The sequence below is a fragment of the Temnothorax americanus genome, unplaced genomic scaffold (genome assembly GCF_048541705.1).
Source record: "Temnothorax americanus isolate GAGA-0224 unplaced genomic scaffold, ASM4854170v1 Scaffold182, whole genome shotgun sequence".
Lineage (NCBI taxonomy): Eukaryota > Metazoa > Arthropoda > Insecta > Hymenoptera > Formicidae > Temnothorax > Temnothorax americanus.
Window position 1 is genome coordinate 134,503 of NW_027509321.1, and position 10,454 is coordinate 144,956.

Here is a 10,454-nt window from a genome sequence, read left to right on the forward strand (position 1 = left end):
AACAGGCTGCCGGACAACACACCACAGAATCCGTCAACATCGGCATCATTAAATACCCCTTCAATCTCAGTTCGCACCACACCAGCAATAGATCCAAGATATTCGGAGAACTCAGAACAATCAATACCTCTGTAATTGCGACGAGTGATCGAACGCTCAGAAATCGGGTTAGCATTAAGTGACATAGATAACTCTATTAGATCATGACCAGCAATAAAAGGACTCGGAGATTTAGTGAATGATAAAACCTTATCAACGTCATCCACAACTAAAACATCAAGCCATGAGTCCGATGTCGCAGTATGATAAGTAGGTTCAGAATTGACAATGTGTAAGGACAAGCTAGACATAAGTTCACGCAAATAATTCGATTCGTAATTGGCGGATGACAGATTGCAGTTTAAATCACCACCAATGATTATATTTTTATAAAGATGTAAGACACTAATTAGTGACTCAACAAAATCATGCAAGACCTTTAGGTCTTCTATAAAAGGACGCAAATAGTACCAATACACCATCAGGCATACGAACATCTATAAGAAGATATTCCGGTGTATTATTGCAGAGATTGTTAGAGGTAGCTATGATTTTTACTTTAAGCGATTTATGTACATAGCAAGCTACCCCTCCGCCCATCCGTCCCACTCTGTCATGACGAATCAAAAAATAATCGTCCAATGCCACGAGATCATCTGATATATTAGCATTGAACCACGTTTCGGAAATAGAAATAATGTGATAGAAATTAGTACTGAAATGAAGCTTAATAAACTCTATATATCCGCGCAAGGAATTCGCATTGAACTGTGCCGCGCGAAAATGAGACAAGACACGGGTTAAGTCATCACGAGCCGCAGAAGCCGTTACATTACCAGGGCAATCCAGACAAACCAATTTAGTTAAGTCATTTATAGAATTAATGTGGATAATAGGGGTGCCATCAGAAGATCTGACACAAATTCGACCCTGTTTTATCCAAACATATTTGCAAGATTTCTCCTTGGCGACGCGTTTCACATGCTGCAGCAAGTCGTACGTGGCCCTGGATAGCATCTCATTGACGTATAGGTTCCGATCCGAATCATTTGCACACACTTCTCGCTGCTTTAATACTCGTCTCGCACGCTTCTTTGCAATAATAGCATCACGGACAGCACCAGAGGACAGAGTGACCACAAGCGATAGTAGATTTCCGACATTTGAGGAACGGCCCGGAGTTACATTAGGCGGTGCTTTACGTGTCATGGATCTCACATCAAGAACATGACCGGAGAGACCTCGACTGTCAAGGACACCGAGTACATTATTGACAAGCTCTGTTGGAGAAATCGACAACGCCGGAGGTAGTCCGGAAATAATGAGCTTGTTCTCATCTACAGCACGCGCAATGGGCTGAGCAGATTTTAACGCCTGAATATCACGCGCCTGATCGGAACTTTCTTGCTCAAGTTTGGTGATACGCTGAGTATTATGAGCTACCGTTTCCGCAATAAGGTTTAGCTTGCCCAGTTTATCATTAATTTTTTTATTTAAATTACGCTGATCTTCCATAAACGCAGCCAATTTTTTATCAGATTCTTCCATCCTTGACAGAATCGATCTTAACAGCGCATCAGTAGACTGAAGTTGTGTGCCCGAAGGAGAAGCCATATCCACTAAATTAAAAGATGGTACACACTTGTCAATCTGCGGTGTAAGCAATAAGTCTTGTGACGCTGCCAAAGCCTTACAGCAGTGATCGGCGTATCTGGTCAAGCAATACGACTTGATACAACCGGGGTGAAACACTTTGTTGCACTCACATGCAACTGAAACAGTCGCAATTGGCTTTTTACATTTGAAGCACTGCATAAGTAAAACGTTGAGCAAGTCGAGGAGCAGAACCAGAGAAATGCAGTACGGCAATCCAGTAAGGAACAGATGGTAATACGTCAAAAAGCCACGGATGATAAACAGGCAGCAGCACGTGCCGAAGCCTACAGATGGTAACTCATGCGTAAAGCAGGTGTGAAAAATAGAACAGCGCAGCGATAAGAAAAGCAGGAACATGCGCAGCGAGAGTCTACGTCAATCCAAAACGATGAGGCAAAAGTGAAGTTAGAATAAAAAAAAATATTATACCTCAGGATATCCAGGACAGCAGTTGCAAGGAAAGAAAGATGCAATATCAATCTTAACAAGCAACGAAAGACCTGCTCGATTCTGTAACAAGAATTGCCCAAAGGCAGCTAGCGGCAGAGATATGCCAGTTCAAAGCAGGAACAACAGAGCGGACGTGTACGCTGTACTCACCAGAAAGAGAGAGAGAGAGAGAGAGAGAGAGAGAGAGAAATTGATTTGATTTTATTATGCCCGAACCTAAGCTATAGGGCAAAGATACAGAATAACACAGACATAGAATGCAATATAATATAAGCTAAGAAAGAAGTAGAGAAACAAAGAAGAAAAAAGATAGTAATAGAAAGAAAAACTTAGTGACAATTATATTGCATTCCACTGTATTATTTAAAACTAATATTTAACTACAAAAAAGAAACGCAAAAGCAAAGCAAAAAGCAACTTAAAGTATAACTTAAAAACTAAATTAAAAATACATAACGCAACTTAAGCTAAGATAGTAATATGTATAACGCAGCAACGCAATAAACTGGATTATCCGACTGGACATTAATAACAATTGCACTAATGCAACTCGCACGGAAAACCCAAAGTATTAAACAGATTCAGATGACAATAAAAACAAGCAGAGAAGATTTTTGAAGGATGCAAGAGAAGGTGCTGTTGTTATGTTACTAGGAAGGGAATGCCAAAAATATATTGCTGAGAGCTGAAAAGAATTTCTATAGGTTACAGTTCTATGAGCAGGTATCTGGAAGATTTGAGCTGATGAAGTAGCAAGCCGGTCAGATCTCCTAAGCGATGAGTCAGGGACGGTAAATAGTTCACGTAAATACATAGGCGATCGCATATGAAGAATACGATACATCTGGCATCCAAGGAAGTATAACCGTTTGTTTTCAACAGTGAGCCATCCCAACTGACGTCTATATGGAGTAATGTGTTCATCATATCTGAGATTGAAGATGAATCGAATGCAGCAGTTGACGAGTCTTTGCAATTTAGTGTTTAATGCCATACTCAGGGCATGGCAGACAAGACAACAATAATCTATATGCGGCATAATCAAAGTAGTAACAAGCTTAATTCTGAGATCGGTAGAGAGAAAGTTCCTGTTAAACCTTAGATTATGTAGCGCACAGTGAACTCTTTGTGAGACAAAAGAGATGTGCTTCTTCCACGAAAGACTAGACGTAAAGATAACACTTAAATTTCTCATCTCACTTACAAATGGTAGTGGAGTATTGTTCACTATGATTGGTGGTAGACAGTTAAGATTAATTGCATTGACATGTGCTTGACTGCCAAATATAATAACCTTTGACTTAGCAGGGTTAAGCTTAAGGCCATTCCTGTTAGCATAGTCAAAAATGGCATTGGCGTCTCTAGATATTAACTCTAAAGCGTGAAGAATATTAGCAGGTGAACATGAGCGGTATATCTGAATAGCATCAGCAAAAATCATATGTGACACATACAACAACACTTTAAAAATGTCATTAATGTACAAAGCAAACAACAGTGGGCCGAGCACGGAACCTTGAGGCACTCCAGATAAAGTAAATAGCCAATTAGAAAAAATGCTTTCATCATCAACAACTGCTTGAGACCGGCCAGTTAAATAAGAGAAAATCCAGTTTATAACAGCATAAGAAAAACCAATCTCTTTTAATTTGACGAGTAATTGTAAATGAGGAACCGTGTCAAACGCTTTGCTAAAATCGAAGAGAATCATTATGGTAATGAGTCCATCATCAATCCCCAATTTAATGTCATTACAGACACGCAGTAGCGCAGATTGAGTATTATAGCCCTGGCGATATGCAGACTGTTTAGGATTCAGTATATCATATTTATCTAAATAGTCAACTATTTGTGAAGCAACAATTCTCTCAAATAGTTTGGACAGTTCCGGCAAATTTGCAATTGGTCGCGTGTCCGACGGGGAAAGAGGTGTACGAATTTTCAAAAGAGGACGAATGTACGCTTTCTTCTATTCAGACGGAAACAAAGACGCATTTAACGATCGATTAAGTAAGAAGGTAATCTACGACAAAAAAGTGGGCCACGCAATACGCAAAACAAAAAGTGGGATACCATCCGAGCCAGAAGCGTAAGAGTGTAAAGGTCGTGCAGTGATGAGCTCAGAAATTGAACTAGGCAGGATGGAGGAGAACATGAATTCTGGACGATTTGAAGGACTAGTGACTGAAGCAATAGCAGATATAAGGTCCAGAATGTAGGCATGGAGGCTGAGCATTAGAAACAGAGGCGTAATATACATTAAGCTGATTTGAAATGAAAAAATGTAGCGGAGATGTAAATGTAGATTTTGCAAGTCCCAATCGAGCCAGTTCTCTCCATAACTTTGCAGGATCGGTGATGTTAATAAGTGAATTGTAGTGAAATTCACTCTTCGCACGCTTGATATCAGCATTGAGCTCATTCCGGAAATGTCTATAAGTGGCATAGCCTAAAAGACTGCTAGAACGTTTAGCTTGTTTATACAACCGATCACGAGCACGCAGCCGAGCAATCAATTCCGCCGTAAGCCACCGCACAGGGGGCCTTTTAATTCTAAGTACATGAACAGGGGCAAAGGTGTCAAGTGCCTCTAACATGGCATCCGACAGGACCCCACAGAATCCATCAACATCAGTATCGTCAGACAATTTATCCAGTTCAATCCGTACAGCGTCGGCAATAGATTCGAGGTACTCAGAGAACTTAAAACCATCAAAACCTCTGTAATTCCGCCGAGTAATGGTTTGCTCAGATATTAGATTAGAATTGAGTGACATTGACAACTCTAACAGATTATGACCCGCAATGAAAGGACTTAGAGATTTGGTAAATGATAGAACTTTGTCAACATCATCCACAACCAGGACATCAAAGCAAGAGTCATAGAACGCAGTATGATATGTAGGTTTGGAGTTAACAATATGTAAAGATAAGCCAGACATGAGTTCACGCAAGTAATTCGCTTCAAAATAAGTCGATGACAGATTGCAATTTAAATTACCGCCAATAATTATGTTTTTGTAAGAATGTGAGAAACAAGTTAGTGACTCAACAAAGTCATGCAAGAGGTGACCTTTGGGTCTTCTATAGATGGACGCGAATAGTACTGATTCACCGTCTGGAGTACGTATTTCAATTAGAAGGTATTTAGGTACATCAACATAAACATTACTAGAGGTAGCTAGAATTTTAACTTTTAACGATTTATGTACATAGCATGCCATATCACCGCCCATCTGTTCCAATCTGTCATGACGAATCAAAAAGTAGTCGTCTAGCGCCACAAGTTCATCAGAGACACTCGCATTAAGCCACGTTTCAGAAACAGAGATGATACGATAAGAGCTAGTATTAAAATGTAGCTTAATGAACTCAATATGTCCCCGAAGGGAATTAGCATTGAACTGAGCTATGCGAAACGATGTAGAATGTTGTATTGATTTCTGCACACCAACGGACGACGAAGAACATACAGGCCGAACTTGTCAGACGAGCTTAGCGAGATCAGAGTCAGTATTGATAAAGATGACGGGTTCGCCATCAGAGCGTCGAGCGCATATCAGGCCATTCTTCACCTTGACATATTTAAACGCGCTCTTCTTAGCGAAGCGCTTAGCTCGCTGTAACAAGTCGTATGTGCACTTTGGAAGCTGCTCATTCACATAAATATTGCGATTAGAACCACCTCCACATACATCTGCCTGTGTAAGCGCACCTTTTTCACGTTTTTTTGCAATAATCGCGTCACGAACAGCACTCGAGGTCACAGCAACAATCATTGAACTCGATAGTGTAGTACTCGCAAAATGATCCTGAGCAGCCGTCGGCATTGCTCTTTTTAACATTCTCACGTTGAGAACATGACACGACAAGTCAGGCACATTTAGCGCTGTCAAAATGTTCTCGGCGAGTTTGGAAGGAGTGATCGATATCATCAAAGGCAGACTAGAAACAATCAACTCGTTACCGCTATGAATGCCCCGAGAACCATAGGCTGACTGAGCAGATTTCAAGTCATTGACTTCGCGAACCAGATTAGCATTATCCAGCTCCAATTGAGCAATGCGCTGACTATTTTGAGCCACGGTATCAGCAAGACGATTTAAGTGACTAAGTTTGTCACTGATTTCCTTATTAGTGCGTTGCTGACTGTCAATAAACGCAGTCAGCTTCGCATCCAACTTTTCCATCCGCTCAATCTACTCACGCAAAAACTCATTCGTTGAGTCATGCGCGGCACCGCCCGCAGTATCGCACGTAATAGGATGCGCATGCGCGCCAGAGTGCGCGGCACCGACAGCGACAGACGCGGTGTCTCTCTGAACGGCATGAGAGAACGTACGGCGTTCATCTCTTATGATCGGCATATTCGACAGCTGAGATTTACAACAGTCGAGATGTTGAGATCTCGATAACGAGTGAACGGATCAAGTTTTAAGTAGGCTTGATCGATAGCTTGGGGTCCAATTAGAGGGGGGTTTCTCTTATAATATTCCGCTACGTGCCCTACGAGCGGAGATATTGCGACGCAAAGTCCAAATGTGAAAATTTTTTATTAAGATACTTCCTCTTTTTCCTCCTAACGCTGACGTTATATGATGATGACGTCATAATTAGAAACGTTACTTTCACTTTTTCGACACTGGCGGCTAGCGGCGTTAGTATCGCAGTGCAGTGCAGTGCAGTGCAGATAGTGCGTTCGTTTAGCGCGCTGTCAGTCAGTTCGTCAGTTATAACCTATCTCGAGAGATACGGTAATACGCGCGGAGCGAGACCGACCGTGACCGTGAATTCAAGGTAATTGTTTTATGTAATTATCCTATTATCTTATTCTATATATTACTGTTTACTTATTTTATTTACTGTTTACTACGTTTACGTGATTGTTTATACATTGAGATCAAGGAACCTGTTCACACGAGGCGTTTCTGCCGCGCGATTGCGGCCGCGCGTTAACGTTTGCACGAGCCGCACGCTGTCGCGAGGTATAAGGTGTGACAACGTGCGCATATACGCGCGTACGCGAAATGGCAGTAACACCGTAATCGTGCCGGCAATATATATACTGAATTGAATTGCTTCGTGCTTATCTGGAGATTTCGTATCCCTACATTGTGTTACCACCGCTGCCGGAAAAAAAGGTTTTTTACGCTTGGCAGAAAGTGACGACTGACACGTTCGATCCCGACTTCGTTGATCGCAGAAGAGCTGAACTCGAGGTACGTTTCCGATTTGCACGTATAACAGTATCGTGCGATGAATGTTGTACCCAATTATAACCTTAAATGAAGTTGTGCACGTTGCTAGTAACGTGTCTGTAAAAATTTGCGTGAAAGATATATATATATATCTTGATATATAATCATATTAACACATTATTTTATTTTTAGACGTAGCTGTTGATGAAAGAGAATTAGATGGTGAGTAGTATAGCAATAGGTACTCCGAGCTCAGTGATCTCGGGTTGCGGTTAGTGGGGTCGGGGGGGGCTTCGCTGCCGCGGGGGGAGCGCCGTAAGCGGTGGGCGAGGGGGTCGAGGGACGGTGTTAAGGGTCACCGGGTGGGGGGGCTATGCGGGGGGAAGAGAAAACTGGGCGAGAGGGGGAGCGCGACGCGAGGGGAACACTTTACGTAAGGTTGGGTGTGGCAGGGCTGCCAACGGGGGTTTGGCGCGGGGCAGGGCCGCCAACGGGGGTTCGTTGCGGGGATTTGGGGCGTTTTCCGAGGGGGCGCTCGGAGCGGCGCTCGCGCCGTTACCGATCGTTTTTTTGGGGGGAGAATCGCGGGCTAAATATACGTTTTGTTCGTTTGTTTATTTTCTCTCTTTATTCGTCACCGACGTATATTTAGCAAATAAATTAAAAATTATTGAAAATTAACTAACCCAATCGTTTGGAAATCATTTGGAGATATTTGGAAAAAACTTTTCAGAGTTTGAAAAACCATACATTAATCACAATTAATTAAAATCAATTAAGCGTATAATTAGCAGAAAGTATTTAAAAAATATATTTTTTTAATCCAATCGCTCCAGAATCATTTGGATAATGTGTCCATATAATTTTCATTATTTGGAAAACAACTGTATTCTAATAAAAATTAATTAAAGGTCAATATTTCGTTTTAATGTCTGCACTATAGTGCAATAAAGTGCACATACTTCTCAGCTGACGACGAGTGGCAAGACTGGCAAGAAATCAGCAACCTAACCTACAGTTTGCTCATAAACCTACAGTGGATTCTTGCTGGCAATTTTAATTCACAGTCCCGTTCTCAATGAATTCAGATTAACGTAAGTAATTGCGCGATATAACAAGTACATATTCTCATCCCGATATCTCGTTATTCATACTCGTGTTTGAACTTTTTCTGCTCGATTTCCGAGCTACTCTTACAACTATGAATATTAATCATTATTTTCTAATTTTTCCATTGTTTTTATTTGTTGTAATGTTTTTTTAAATGCATTAATGCAGCACGCAATTATTTCTGAGTGAACTGATTGATCGACAAGTTTGATACGTACAAAAATGATGTAAGTTTAAAGATACTGCGTGTATTGTATGTTGCTTTATTGCAATAAAGTATATCAAATTTGCATAATAAGAAGGAAATAAATATGTGATACATTAATAATTAATGTTACAACAAACAGATATGGACAGATATAAATCTGACAAAACTACAGATAGTTCTAGCTTTTGAATCCAAATTAATTAATGCAGATTTATATTTGTCCATATTTGTTTGTTAATGATTAATTAATTTGGATTTAAAAGCTAGAGCCATTTGCAGTTTTGTCAGATTTATATCTGTCCATATCTGTTTGTTGTAACATTAATTATTTTAATGTATCATATTTATTTCCTTCTTATTATGCAAATTTGATATACCTTGCAATAAAGCAACATACACAATACACGCAGTATCTTTAAACTTACATCATTTTTGTACGTGTCAAACTTGTCGATCAATCATTTCACTAAGAAATAATTGCGTGCTGCATTAATGCATTTAAAAGGCCATTACAACAAATAAAAACAATTACCATACATTCAACTAAGAACATAACCACGACTAAGTATTATTTCGATATGGCATTTAACAGTTACAGAATCTCGTCGGATTAATTTGCTGGGACATTTATAATGTCTTCGGTCCAGCGTGCGTTTTCTCGCAAGTTAAGGACGTTCACCGGCAAAATCGTTTTCTTAGAATTTTTCTTAAACTTTCAGTATATGTTTAATTAAACGCGTTTTATACGTAGGCGTTTTATTCAATGCCCCTTGCGGTACTAAAATTCGAGATATTCAGCTTCAAAGTTCCGATTATTTTTTTAAACTTTCAGTATATTTTTAATTAAACGCATTTTATACGTAGGCGTTTTATTCAATGCCCCTTGCGGTACTAAAATTCGAGATATTCAGCTTTAAAGTTCCGATTTTTAACACGGGATCCCTATATTGAGCTCTCTCGACACGGACATTTTAATGAATAATAAGTACAGTTTTCTTAGAATTTTTTAAAAAAAATAGTATAAGATGCCTCATATTATTAGTAACGTGTGACAATAAAGTTCGATATAGCAAGCGGTATTTATTTTTGAGAAATAGTCGTCTAAAGAACACTATCGGACATAATTTTTGTCTGCTCGGAGGCAGAAAGAGGGAGAGATCACTGCGAGACTTGGCAACGTTGCTACCGTTGCGACATATAGGTTAAGTAGAGAACGTCAAGATCTTATGGGCAACGTTATTTAAATCAAGTTATTTAATATTTTTTCTTTATGAGAGAGAGAGAGAGAGAGAGAGAGAGAGAGAGAGAGAGATTCATTATTATTTACTTTTAAAATGCTCAATAAACAAGTAGAACGTACTCATTTATGATTGGTATTGGAGAAATGGAAACGGAACAAAAATTTGCCAGATCGAGTAAAGCTGCGCGGCTAGACGAGTTTCAGACTTTTACGCACGGAAGTAGTTGTCAACCATATCATTACTCCGTGAGTCTGAGTTGAGCACAACTGCCACCGGAGAACGTCCTTAAGCAAACAGCATGTTGCCGATGTGAGGCGACAAATTGCCACTCTTACTTCCTATTATTGTGTATTCTTCCTATTCTTGTTGAGCAGTTTATCAGGATTTTTTTCCACGGTATGCAGTCTTCTTTGGAAAACTGGCATATAAAGAGATTGCCCATAATCTTGAAGTAAATTAATATTTAATTTCTTATATGCAGATGTCCCTGTACGAGGTATTAGAACCACTTGATTACGAGGAATTCTTGGGACAGCATCAGTCAGTGCTGGA

General features: G+C 40.0%; 1 long non-coding RNA gene across 2 annotated transcripts; it reads left to right on the forward strand.

Annotated features, from left to right (window-relative positions):
• Positions 1–1,419: 1,419 nt before the first annotated feature.
• Positions 1,420–10,447, forward strand: LOC143896437 (uncharacterized). Of its 2 annotated transcripts, XR_013256647.1 has the most exons (5): positions 1,426–7,364; positions 7,536–7,565; positions 8,255–8,437; positions 9,254–10,298; positions 10,384–10,447. It is a non-coding gene; the product is annotated as an uncharacterized LOC143896437 (long non-coding RNA). The 2 variants fall into 2 exon arrangements; XR_013256648.1 differs by having other exon boundaries at positions 1,420–7,364; positions 8,313–10,298.
• Positions 10,448–10,454: the final 7 nt, after the last annotated feature.